Here is a 13,555-nt window from a genome sequence, read left to right as displayed (position 1 = left end):
TCCCGGTGCCATTCCCGGTGCCGCTCCCGGTGCCATTCCCGGTGCCATTCCCGGTGCCGCTCCCGGTGCCGCTCCTGGTGCCGCTCCTGGTGCCATTCCCGGTGCGGCCGGGAGGGGGCGCCGTTGGCCCAGCCTTGGCGCGGGGCCGCTCCCGGGGCACCCCAATTAACACGGCCCGGCCCGGGATCATTAACGCCCGGGCATCATTAACGCCCTGGCATCATTAACACATCCGTAGCCACGTGTCTGCAGGGAGAGCCGCTCCCTCGCCAGCCACAGAGCGTACCAATAGTGCCATCTCGCCGGGCTGCAGCTGCAGGCTGTGCTTTCATCAGGAAGACATACAGACCTTCCTCTAAGGTACACATAAAGTGTCCAAATTATTGAAGAAGATTATCTGAGCTCTGTGTATCTCCATGAAGATGGAGAATCGGTGGAATTATTGCTTCATACATGCTAACACGTGTATGACAAACTGTGGTTTCAAGACTGTTCCATTCTTGAGCATAAAACCCATTTAGTGATTTTCCCTCAATTTCTCTGACTGGAAACAAGTGCTCTTGTTCTTGTTTTCATGAATTCTTATTATTTCGCTCATAAAAACTTTAAATTGGCAAAGGTTTTATTTTTTTTTTTCTGAATAGCAAATGCATAACTGTCACATTTTTGATTCTACACGCCAAGCACTGAAGAGAAGCAGCTGACTTTCTACCCTGCAGTCACTAGGGCTACAAGACAGCACAAGATGAACAAAAGTCTGTACAAGATAATGAGAATCTTCAATGGAAGCCCTATGGGAGTTCAATCAAGTCCTTACTGTGCTTCTTCCCCAGCTCGGCATTTCTTTTCTAGCACAGCATTAACAATAGCAGCATCATAGCCTTGGAACTCCTGCCCAGGAATAATACCTTGATACAAACATTTCTGAGCTCTGAGGGGCCAGGATAAGAGAAAAAAGAATACACAGAACTGAAGAGAGAGCAAAATCAAAGGAATTGCCAAGTGCAGGTGCTGTGTTTCTATGTGCATATACGGGAACTTAGAGAAGAAAGTGCATTGATTCAATTTAGCTTTCTATTTTTAAGTAAAAAATAATATCAACAAAAGATGTATTACCTCTGAAAGGAGGTTGTTCATATGTTCCTTTTCAACAGCACTATATGACTTTATTATCTTGGAACTGTGCAGCCTTCCTGTCATCCTTATAGAACTTAATAACCCTTGAAAGCATAGATTTGGCTGGAAACTCAATTAAAAATTGGGTATCAGAAGCTGGGTTACATAAGACCACCACATGCAATCTTCTCTTTCATGGAAACAAAGGCTACTCAGTACACTGAAAATTGCCAAATAAACACTTAGACATAAGCAGTAAAGCATGACTTTCATTTAGTAGTCTGAATCTGCTTCTATTTAAAGATACTGATTTACCTTGATTGCATGTATATACAGAATAAACCCCAACACTTTCAATCTGTCTCAGAAAAATTGAAGAATTACTCGGACACACCTTCAAAATTAACTTTAAGCACAAGTTCCCCCATATATATATTTTTTTTTTCATCCTTCTGACACTATTTGTGCAAAAATAAAAAATACAAACTTTTCTGTGAAATTTTTTATCAGTTGACTAGCAACTGACCGAACGACCCTGGATAATGTGATTTCCTCTTTCCTTGTTGTTCTTGAGTTAAAAGATTTGCTCTACTGAGAATCCACACAAAGTCTCTCTACTTCTCTCTTCTTCCTCCTATCCCATAGAACAGAAACCTTCACTCCAAAACATCTTTCAGCATCCACATGTCTAAAATCACCACAACTTCTGGCTGTAGTATTTCCTGAAATGAAGCTCCTGATCTGTCAGACCATCCTGGTGCCTCAGAATCTAAAAATCCCTCTTGTGCTTACTGCAACCTTTGCCCTGAAATAACAATTTCTGTTCTAACCAAATTTATGACTAGGAACAAACACAAGGAAACAAAGTTAAAGCAAGATAAAAGATCAAAAATAACATCAGGGTCTCTACATCAAAACCAGAACATTCGACTGAACTTGGAAATAAACCAAAAGCCTGCACAATTGATGAAGCAGAGGCTTAAAAATATCAAAGGAGCCAGTAGGTCTGTTTTGTGCCGACTGCAGACTCTGTAAAAACTTCAAGGGAAATTCTATATATTCCAGAAGGCAAAGGTGACTGAAATTCAGTTGGGATTAGCTTTCCCTCTCCTGTTATAAATGGGTTTGCAGACACAAAGTCAAGCAGATCCACCTGAAAGAACTCTCAGCAGCAGAAAGAGCAGAAAATCCACTGGTGGGGAAGTGACTATTTCCTGGTGATAGGAGCTCAGAACAATCAGCCCTATTCTGAGAACACACACACACTTAGGGTTTTGTTGCATAGATAATGCCCATCAAGAACACTTACGTCACTTACAGTACAGTCCTGACAATTTTCTTGCTGAAAAAAGAGCCACCTTTCCTAGGCAACCAGTTGGGTCTAATGCTTAACTCCCTAGACAGGGAGCAAGGGGAGAGATCAGAGGGTTTGAGTAATTTATGGATCCTTATGCTAACAGACAAAAACAAAGTACAAAAATGAGGAAAATTACATAAGGCAAACTACAGCTCTTCACTAGTGAAAACGTATTTTGCCTTGAAGAGCATCACAGCTTGCTTTTACTTCCCCCATACAGAAGATAAATTACATGGTTTCTCCCTCTCCACTGAAAGTATGTGGCAGCTTTCAATTCAAAAGTGAGATGATAATTTTTTGGCTTGAAAAAAGGCATTATTGCCAATTTCAAACCAAAAATGTTCTTCCAGAGTAGGCATTTCTGGCTGTTGTTCCAGAAGCCATGGGGAATATGCTGAAAATCACTAATGAAATTCATAGTTGTATACGTTGTGAAAAACCAGTGAATGCCAAAATTGTTTAAAACTCATGTCACATTGATCAAGAAATAAGATGTATGGTAAAACAACCTAAATCACTACTAATCCAGTAATCTTACAAAGCTAGCAACATTCAATGACATCTCATCTTGATGCATGCTCAAAGAGAAATGAAACCCTGCACAGCTCTCCTGGCACTCTACAAAAGCCTTTGGAAGCTTGTGTTTGAGAGATTCTGCATACTCCAGCCTTGACTGCCAGCCTGCCAAACCTGATTGCCTCTCCCCAACCTCCAAAAACCCCTTAATTGTTCACAGTCTAGTTTTACATAATCTTTTACAATTTTTACAGCATATCCTTCAAGGTTGTACTTGGGTTTGATGTCAACACTGAGAAGAAAATAAGCCTTCTTAAAATGAACTAGCTATCTGAGCTAATTCAATATAGTATATTTACATAATTTCAAAGTTTATTGAATTTCAATGCACTGGGATTTGTGGCTCCTCTTCTGGCCAGGATGGTTTAGCCGTAGCATGACATATTCTCGTACAGATTATTGTATTAAAATCACACACCACTCTGCAAAATAACTCCTTACAAAACTACTGGGAATCATGCAGGCAGGAGGTGAGCATCCCCTAATGTGTCAGATTTTCTTTGCAGGCCCTGACATCCAAGCCACACTGAACTGAAGAGTTCAAGATACCCTGAAGAATTCCTTCTGCCTAAGTATCACCACAAAAATAAAATAACCCTAATTTCAGAAAAATTTAATTTCTCTTCAGCTTCATTGCACAAGACATATTTCCTTATCCAGTGGCCAGAGCTGAAATCTAGAAATGCTGGAACGAAAGTTTAGAAATCCCCCTAGGACAGCAATTCTCTAAGTCAGAAGGGACAGCACAGTGTAGCATTGTGTACTGTGGACCCATTTCAGCCACTACCTTAATACATCCATGATGAGAATATAAATATTGTTTCAGAAAGAAACAATAAGGTGGTAGCTGCACCTTGTTCTATGTTCTTCAAAATACAGAAAGAACAGGGAAACAAGATCCACGAGTTAATAATGTTGGCGTGTTTACTCAGCACAGGCAGTGAGGCATTTTCCCAAAGGAAGTTTAATCTGATATATTTTCTGTTTGGAATAATCCTAATTATTTTTCAGTAACTCTGGTTGACTGGATATAAATATGTTTTTCAGCTCAGTTTGACATAAAGAGAAATAGAACGGTTGGAAGAGAAGCTTTCAAGACAAGCCCAGTAAAAAACAGACTGTAAAGAAAAGGAGTTTATTGTCTGTATTGTTCAGCTTTTGGCAGATTTATCATAAGCCCACTGCAAACTTTATACCCACAATCAACAACCAAAATGGATTAAGGGAAATTGCAAGCCCCTATTAAAGGGAATGAAGGAAAACTATGCTGTATTTCCTTACTCCTATAAAACCTTTTTTTTTTTGCCTCTGCATTTTTAAGGAGAAAAATTCTCCTTAGATCAATTAGGATGTCTAAAATTCTTTCCAAATAGGACAAATTATTTCACACCAATGATTCTTAAGCAATTTGAGAAAACATTTTTTTGGAGGGGAAATATTTATCTTTTTTTCTTTTACCTTTTAACTATTTTTCTCTTAATTACCTTATCAGGCTAATGTGCCATGTGCCAGTGCCATGGCTTTCTGGCACCAGTGTTTTCAAAGAGAAACAACTCTGGGTTTTGTAAAATGTTTCCCACCACGAAGTCTGTTGCTAATTTTGTCAGTAGGAATAGCAGCAACACAATATCTCTAGTCCCCAGCCAAGTTGTGGAACTTACAGTGCCCCTATATAATGAAAAGATGGTTTTCTCCCTTTAGATTTTCAGTCATTGTCACATGTAACTTCTTGAGTACATTCCTGTACTGTGATTGTGTGGTGATGGAGGAGCAAAGGCGTTCCTCAGAAAGAAACCAGCAATGCCCAAGGCCTCAGAACAAATTCCACCTGCACTGCCCATGTGCCAGAAGCTGTGCAGAGAGAAAGGGGACACGAATGGTTTGGAAGTGTGCATCTCCTTTGATCAGTCAATCACAGAGGCACCAGCCTCGTGGCCACTTGAAGGAAGCACATTTAGCCACGAGACAGCAAGGAAGGAAATACAGTGCCTCCAGGAAAGTAGCTGGGAGCTACATGTCAAACCTGTTCAAAACACCAGAGGGCCAACGACAGACAGATCTCTGCAGAAAAGGATCCTGCCATCGTTACAGATCAATAGATTACTTGAATCACTGGATGCTGTCTGCAGCAAAAACTGCCAAACCCAGAGTGTCATGCTGAGGCACAAACTCAAGAATGCAGCTGACAAGACATCTTAGAAGAATCCTCTCCTTGGGATGTCCACTCAGAAAGTCTCTAGATGGAATACTGACTGTGGGTTCGACACCACATCTCAGGAAGGTCTGGAGCAAACAAATGGAGTGAGCAGGAATGTAACAACTGTGAAAAGACATGAAGAAAGACTGGCCTAAAGAACAGAAGACAGAGAGGGGCTGTTGCAGAAAGGTATAAAGAAGGCTGCTTTCCAGAGGAAATAGATTTGTTGTCTCTGTGTTGACTAGATGTGACAAGAAGAAAGAGGCTTAAACTGCTAAAAAAGAAGAGATAACTTAGAAAAATGTTAAAAATAATTAAACACTAACTAACACTAACACAAGTAGAGGCAGTCAAGAATCCTCAAGAAGTCTTTTTCAAGGCTTTAAAAAACGGATATGCAAACCTATCTTCTTGACCCAAGAATGACAACATCTTGAGTTTCTTCTGGCCCCAATATAGCACAGCCCAGCCAATTCCTCACCTCTGCCTGGACTGCTCTCAGGAGATAGGGAGAAGCAAGGAGCAGACTTGAAGGCTGTAAAAACCACATCTAAAACAACAATAACACTCTGCCCACCTCTGTGGGGCTCTCAGGAGAGAAGGAAGCACCGAGAAGGCAAGGCACCAAGAGAACTGTTCTGGAGGAGAAAGCCAAGCCTTCAAGCGATAAACTTGTCACCACTTAACTAAATAACAGAAGCCAGTTTAAATCCATCATCATCATCATAATGAAGTGCCAAATTGTATTTAGTATCTTCTAACAAAAAAGTTCTGTGGAAAATTTTACAGCACCAGGGAGAAGGTAGCAGTGTTCTTCACCACTAGAAAGAATGTAAAATAATTTAAGACAAGAGTAAAGAGCACAAAGAATGTTTTTGTTAACTGCTGTTTAAAGCTGCACATCTCTGCTCTGATGGCATGCTGCAACCTACAGAGAAGGCAAAATGCATAATGACTCTTGCAGAAGGATAACACACAGCAAAGAAACACAGGAAGCTCCACAGATGTGACTGTTACTGTAGCACTTATGATTTCCACTCAGTCAAGGATATTTCTACCATTTTTAAAGACAAATTATGTTCAAATAATTTAAACCATTTGTTTACTTACTTGCTTGTGCCAAATTCTCAAAAGAGCTGGTTTAAGCCATCTTTTCTAATGGCATTTTTAACTCAGGTTTGAGTGACCTTCTATGCCCTTGAACAAGCTGACCAGCAGCCAATAATCAATACACCAGACAAAACACTATAAACTCCAGAAGATAACAATAATCTCTCCCAACACGGACATCTCTATTGCTACTAAACCATGACATATTTCTATATATACTCAGCTCTAACAGAAAAGATCAAGACTGAATAGGAAAAGAAAATCCAAACATTTTCTCATGCAGCAAAGAAAATAATGGTCCCCTGAACATGAGCTAAAATAAAATGAAATAAATCTTAATCAAGAAGGCTTCTGCTAAGCAGTCAGGGGACACAGGGTCAGGTTCAAACAATTTCAACAGCAAAAGCAGGAATCATCTATTTTGTTGTGCAGCTTCCATTCAGTCAGTAAGGGCATCATTAAATGTAAAAGGAATATCAATGTTATCCTGAATGCAGGATGAAAAATTTGAATACGACATTTAAACTATGTTCCTTTTTTCTAAGAATGATCATTTAAACGGGAAGAAAAATATCCCCAGCAGCAGCAGATAAATGCAGTAAGCAACATCAATGCTCTTGATTCTTCTGTAACAGCTGAGAAGCACTAAAACATTCCTATGACGCATGCCATGACAGTCCACAGTTCCAAAAAGATATGTGTGACTGAGTGATTTGATCATTCTTGTCTTTAGCTAGATACGTACATATACAGGAAGTGTAGGAAGGAAGACAGAGATGTTCAGAGTTTCTATGTTTATTCATATTAGGAAATACAAATTCATCAGTTGCTCAATATTTTGGGTTCCTGGTTTTGACTGGGGCAGAATTAATTTTCTTCACCGTGGCTGGTATGAGGCCGTGTTTTGGATTTGTGATGAAAACACATTTGATAACACAGAGAATTTTTTTTACTGCTGAGCAGGGTTTACACAGAGCCAAGGCTTTTCCTGCTTTTTGAACTGCCATGCTTTTGAGGGGCTGGGATGCATGGGAAACTGGGAGGAAACACAGTGAGGACAAAGGATCCCAAGTGACCAAAGGGATATTCCAGACCATGTGACATCACGCTCAGTACATAAAGTGGGAAGAAGAAGGAGGAAGGGGGGACATTTGGGGTGATGGTGTTTGTCTTCCCAAGTAGCTGTTACACCTGATGGAGCCCTGCTCTCCTGAGGATGGCTGAACATCTGCCTGCCCATGGGAATTGATGAATTCATTCCTTGTTTTGCTTTGCTTGTGTGTGCAGCTTATGCTTTCCCTATTAAGCTGTCTTTATCTGAACCCATGAGCTTTCTACTTTTTATTATTCTGATTGTCTCCCCAATCCTACTGGTGGGGCAGTGACTGAGTGGTTGTGTGGGTCTTGGCTGCTGGCTGGGGTTAAACCAGGACAGTTCCTCATCTTGAAACTTGAAAAAAGATACCAGACACAAAGTCAGAGAGCAGAGACAGCAAGACTCCCTTCTACAGGCACAAGGAATACTGGCCTGAATTGGAACATGTATGTAAACCTGTACAAGCACATAGCTTTTTCACCTACACGTAGGCTTATTGATAAACTTTATCTAGGTCGAGATATGAAAGAGGCTTTCATTTATTTTGGCTTGAAAACTTCTTATATTCAACACCATGTCTAAATAAAAAGAACCAGCTTAAAAGAGTGATATGTAAAAAGGATATGTAAAAGGAAATAAAAATCTATGAGAATAGCAAAAATCACAAACACAGACACACACACACACACATCAAGCACTTCCAAGGAGTGATGGAAGGGAGCGTGAAACTTTGCAAAGATTTCAAGCAAACCCAGAGGGATAATTAGCATGTTCATCAGTCCATAAAGACAGCTACCTACAGTTTGTGCTCATCAAACAAGTCAGAGCTTGCTATCATGTCTTCCAAAAAGATGGTTTTAACTTTTCCATTTCACAGTGATCAATGAACGCACCGACTGGTTCATACTGTATTCCTCTGATGAAGATGAGCACTAGTCTAATTTGCAAATCATAACCTAGCCATTAGTAAATCAAAACTGAGGAAAGTCAAGTGAAACAGATAAACCTCTTCTAGTTTTGTTTAGCTGTAACTACTTAACTGAAATATTTACTATCATGCCTGCAGAATAATTAGGAAGATTTCTTCTCTCTTCAGTAGTCAATGGACTGTTAAAATGAGAATGATGTGGCTTCGTCTGAGTGCTCCACCACCTCACTACTGCAGCAGACAGAGACTGCTCGTGGACTCTAGGAGAGATGAGATTTCCTGTCAGTCACTAAAATGCCCTGGAAAAAAGCACCAGCAAATTTCTCTGATATGATGAATACAAGGGAATTTTGGGCAAGCAATATTCCAGCCCCCTTCTCTCTTTCCCTTCAGCGGCAAACCACAGGCATTCTGTGGGGCAAAATTCACTATGGAGATACTACAGAAAAATAACATTTTTATTTAGAAATTTATTTAGAAATACCTGCAGGTAGCCAGTTTAGAGGGATGCTGGATACAATATATTTTGACATTCCACAGGCCCTCTGCACCAGTTAAACTGAACACCTTTCCTGGCCTTCAAATATTCTCAGCCACCACCAGGGCAGCCAGGCTTCCCACTCCCTTGCTATGGGTTTCAGCTGAAGAACTTTCCTCCTTTTGTCAATGTCTATTCAAAATTGCTCTTTACCTCCATTTGCCCACAGACTACTGCTGTGTCCTCTTTGTTTCTATCATAAAGAGGATTATAAACACACAATTAAAGCATCAGCAATATTATAAGAATTTGAAAATATAGGCTCCATTAAGTCTTATATGTACAAACATTTTCATTAACACAAACAGTTTTCAGCACTATTTTGCTAATTTTCACTTAATTGCTTGCTAATGGGGTCTCTTGGTGTGTCACTGTGTGTGTTCTGAGGTTTCTTTCTAAGGGAAAGATAATATAATATTCTGAATTATCTCAGATAAGCTCTGAGGACTGACAGTAAAAGACACCTCGTGGCAGTGTCTGACTTTTTGCAGTAGAGTGATTTGAACAAGTGCCATGAAAATTCCCATTTACTCCCATTATTTACCACCAATTTTATGGCCAATTTCAATGCCCTATTACAGCTCTCTAGTACTTTACCACAGCATAGAAATTGTTTTTAGGAAGATGAGGGCAGAGGCAAAGAGAAAATATTCAGCTTGTAAAGGTCAATAAGTGAGTAGAATAAGAGAATTCATGGAAGACTTATTGCAAGGATTAAATACTTATTATCCACTCAGATAAACTATTCAATATCTTAGTAAGGCTGAATTTTAACAACCTTGCTCAAGCTCGCCTAATCACAAACTTTTCCTAATGTACAAATATAAAGTACTGTTGTATCTGAAAGAAGGACTAGTACAAGTACCACTGTTTTTAATATTGCAGTTGTTTAAATTATTCTCTTCTTATTGCATTGTTCTCAGCTTGAATCCCATGCTTCAGAAGAAACTCTGGGGAGAACTGAGCAAATTTGCAACAGGTCAGTTTTGGAGAAGTTCAATAATCCTGTATATTTGCAGCCAGTAATGCACAAGAGGGCAACAGCTTTAGAGACCTGCTAGTGACCATTTCAACAGTTATGCTCCATGAAATGCCACTATTTGTACACTTGTTTTGATAAATCTAGGTAATGGATCCCCAGAGGGTCAGAACAGTTTCTGACCCTCTGGATGGTTAAAGACTCTCAGCAGTAAACTCTAATATGCCATCATTATTTTAATCTCTTACAATGACTTAAGCAAAAAGAATTTTTTTTTTTTATTATTTTCCAGAGAACAGTCTCCCTTTTGTAATTGTATTTGTTTTTAGTCAAGAAACCATAATTTTTGTGCTGTAAAGGCAGAAACAATGATCTCTCACTTCTGACACAACCTATCTGGAATTCAGAATGACAAGGAAGGCAATTAACTGACATTTTTCTACACAATAATATAAGTTAGGGCTCTAAGGCTTTGTCTACACTAGGGAAATTTAGATGAGTTTCTCAGTGTTGCTGACACTGGCTTGGCCAAGGCACTGTTAGGAATGTGGAAGGTCTAATGCAGACAAATTCACCAGCCTCAAAAATTGCTATCAGCAGTTAAGGACTTCTTGGAACAAAATGGGAATACTATTCACAGGTATGAATATTTCTACACAAATAACCCAAGCAGCCATGAGTAAGTCTCATTCACTCTTCGAAAAAAAAATTGCATGTTCCTATTGTTTAACCAAAAATAGTCCAAATCCTTCCTTAGTTCTTTTACTTTGTTGAAGCCTCAATTTCTTAAAAATATATTTTAACTTTGAATAATCTATTCCTGAAATGCTTCTTAAAATTAAGAATCATTTGACATGTTCCTTTTGAATAAAACAAAGAAGTTGAAAGCTTGAGTTATTTTCTGAGAATTTATTTTTTTCATAAGCATTTCTGTAGAATAAACCCTAAAAGACACCTTACAATATGACTTCCTCACAACCTGGATGGGATTCTTTGGTGCCTATCACTACACCACTCAATATTTAAAAGCTACTCCACCATCTGAACAGCGCTTTTAAAGGGAACTTTTTGTATTTAAAAGCTAAATCATTAAAACACTGCTGGAAGGAATATGGTTACAAATGAGGATATTGGCAGAAATCCAATGTTATTGGGAAGGTAGGATATTCACACTAGTCCACTGCCAGTGGTGATTAATTAAAAGATGTTGGATACCTGAAGCCTGAATGGCTCATTCAATATGATTCCCATTGCTTTTGCTGACGAGATATTTTGCAACCAAAAGAAGAAAAGGCAAATTATGATAGTAAAGCTCAAAGACACAAAGATATAAATGTTCATGTTTTATTTACAGTCCCAGCTTTTAGTCTGGTGGTGTACATATCAGGAGAGGTGATTTCTGTCTCTGCAGTATAGTTTATCAAGAAATCTGCGTAAATTAGATGGTAGAACTGCAGAGATCTGAGACTGAAACCCCTGTGACTATGGAGCAACAGAGAAGTAATGGAAGAGCAAATGAATGTGGAGAATATGAAAGATGACAATGGAAAAGATGGAGGAATGATGAAAATGCTAAATGGTGAAAGAAAAAAAAAACAACCTATCCTTGTTTATGTGTTACAGATTTGGTTTGCAGCAGATGCTTCATTTTCCTTGCAAACAGTGTACAATTTGCCAATTATGAAAGACATCTTCCCATAAGCATGAAGGATTTCAAATTATTTGCAATTTTTAGATTTGTTTGAATTAGTTTGAATAGTAAATTACACATGGGAACACCCCTGGCAAAGTCCACTCCCTATGATATGCACATGGAGAGACAAATCTTTTCTGTCAGCCACACATCCTGCTGACACCTCTCTAGGTACTGGATAACCATCATTTAGTTGTGTACTAAATAACTACTGTATTTCCAATTAATTATTATTAATTAATAAACAACACAAAATTAGATTTTGAGATCTTTCTATGTAACTGGCCAACTCAGTATTAATAAAACACCATCTTTAGTGAAGCAAGCCTGTAAAATCATCAGATGACAGTGAAATCAAACTAGGATCAGAAAACAACCCCAAAACACCCACCTTACAGACTGCATGCTAAGAAAAAGGTAATAGGTGCCATAGGAACAGAGTCCTGAATTTCCTCTCTAAAATAATCTGTGATGCTCTATAAAATCACTGTGTAGTTCTACTTCATAATATAAACTGATAATTTGAACCACATATTTGTGTATGTTGACATCTTCTAGGTATCAGGACATCCCATCTGCCCCACCTCCCCAGCTATATGCAAAAATAATGGACATCAGCAGTGTCATGGTGGATTTTTGGCTCTTGGGTCAGAGAATCTGTGTTTCTGGCAATCAGGCTGTGAACACATACAACTGAGCTACACAAAGATTCAAAATCCAAGAAACAAGAACCAAAGGTCATATTTGTGGGAATTCATACTGCTTTATATACCATATCCTAAACAAAGTCTCTGTATTTTCAGCAGTTTAACTAACTTAAGACAAAATTCCCAACAGCTCAAAATAGGACCCTGCAGTCTATGAAGTGAGCAACTGAAAATGGTTCATTAGTTAGGACCAAACCCAGACTATGTGAAACAAACATCTTTTGCTTATTTTGTTATGTCCTGCTATGTCAATTATGTGTTTATTTAAGTAATGAGACCTTAGCTTCTTTCTGCAAATCTCTGGAGGTGACCTGAATATGTTTGGTGTTTAAACATTATGTAAAGAGGATACTTTCTGTTGTACATAACATGGTCTTGAGTTCAAAGAACTAAGTTAGATACAGGACACTGGTAAGGAACTCACAGCTGCACATTCACTTCCCTTGTGTATATAACCTTGTTTCTAGAACAAGAATACAATTGCTACATTACTTTGACTATTTTACCTTGATTCAAATTTTCTCTCATGGAGGCAAAATAGAAGATGCTTAAATTTGAGTTAGCATAATATATTTTGGATTAAACTTTTACCGATTAATTTGTATTCCCACAAAGATGAGTTCATATTGTAGACATGGTTTTTTAAGCATTCAGTGCTTATTAATCAGTTTTTCTAAAGGTAAGTCCTTCCTCAAAGTAGTCTCAATATGAAATAGATAATAAATAGATACACTATTATATCAAGAAAAGAAAGAAACTCTTCTAAGGCTGTACTGGAAGAAAATTAATTGTTTACCTTAATTTTTTACCTTAAAAACTTTTTATTTTTTACTATACCGTGACTAGTTTGATATCTGTTATGTGATATTAATTCAGTAAAAACCTTACTGTCCTTCTTTTTAAAGAATACCATACCAGCCACAGAGGTCTCAGTGTCCTTTGGTTTGCATGAGGACTTCAGAGAGGAAGGTCTGGATAAACCTGTCAGCACATGTGCACTGAAGTCCCAGAGGGCTAGCACATGCTTCTGCTCCCCAAGCCTTGTCTTTGACAGGGAGAAAGGATGACACAAGGGTTCACCCACCCTGGTGGCTTGCTTGTCCTTCTGTGTGTATGTCTTGAGACCATCCCAAACTGACAGGACTTGAAGGCTTCCCCACTGAGGCCAAGAGCCTCTCCCTGCCCTGCAACTAGTAGAGGGCACTTGAGAGAAAAACGCAGATCTCTTTTAGTTAAGGCTCTGGTAAACTGTACTCAG

At 38.8% G+C, this 13,555-nt stretch overlaps 1 protein-coding gene across 1 annotated transcript in view; it reads right to left on the bottom strand.

Annotated features, from left to right (window-relative positions):
- The window catches only part of CHN2 (chimerin 2), a 159,948-nt gene that overhangs the window by 70,476 nt on the left and 75,917 nt on the right, over nucleotides 1–13,555 (bottom strand). The window lies entirely within an intron of this gene.

The sequence above is a fragment of the Agelaius phoeniceus genome, chromosome 1, assembly GCF_051311805.1.
Source record: "Agelaius phoeniceus isolate bAgePho1 chromosome 1, bAgePho1.hap1, whole genome shotgun sequence".
NCBI classification, from domain to species: domain Eukaryota; kingdom Metazoa; phylum Chordata; class Aves; order Passeriformes; family Icteridae; genus Agelaius; species Agelaius phoeniceus.
This window is presented reverse-complemented; position numbering and strand designations above follow the sequence as displayed.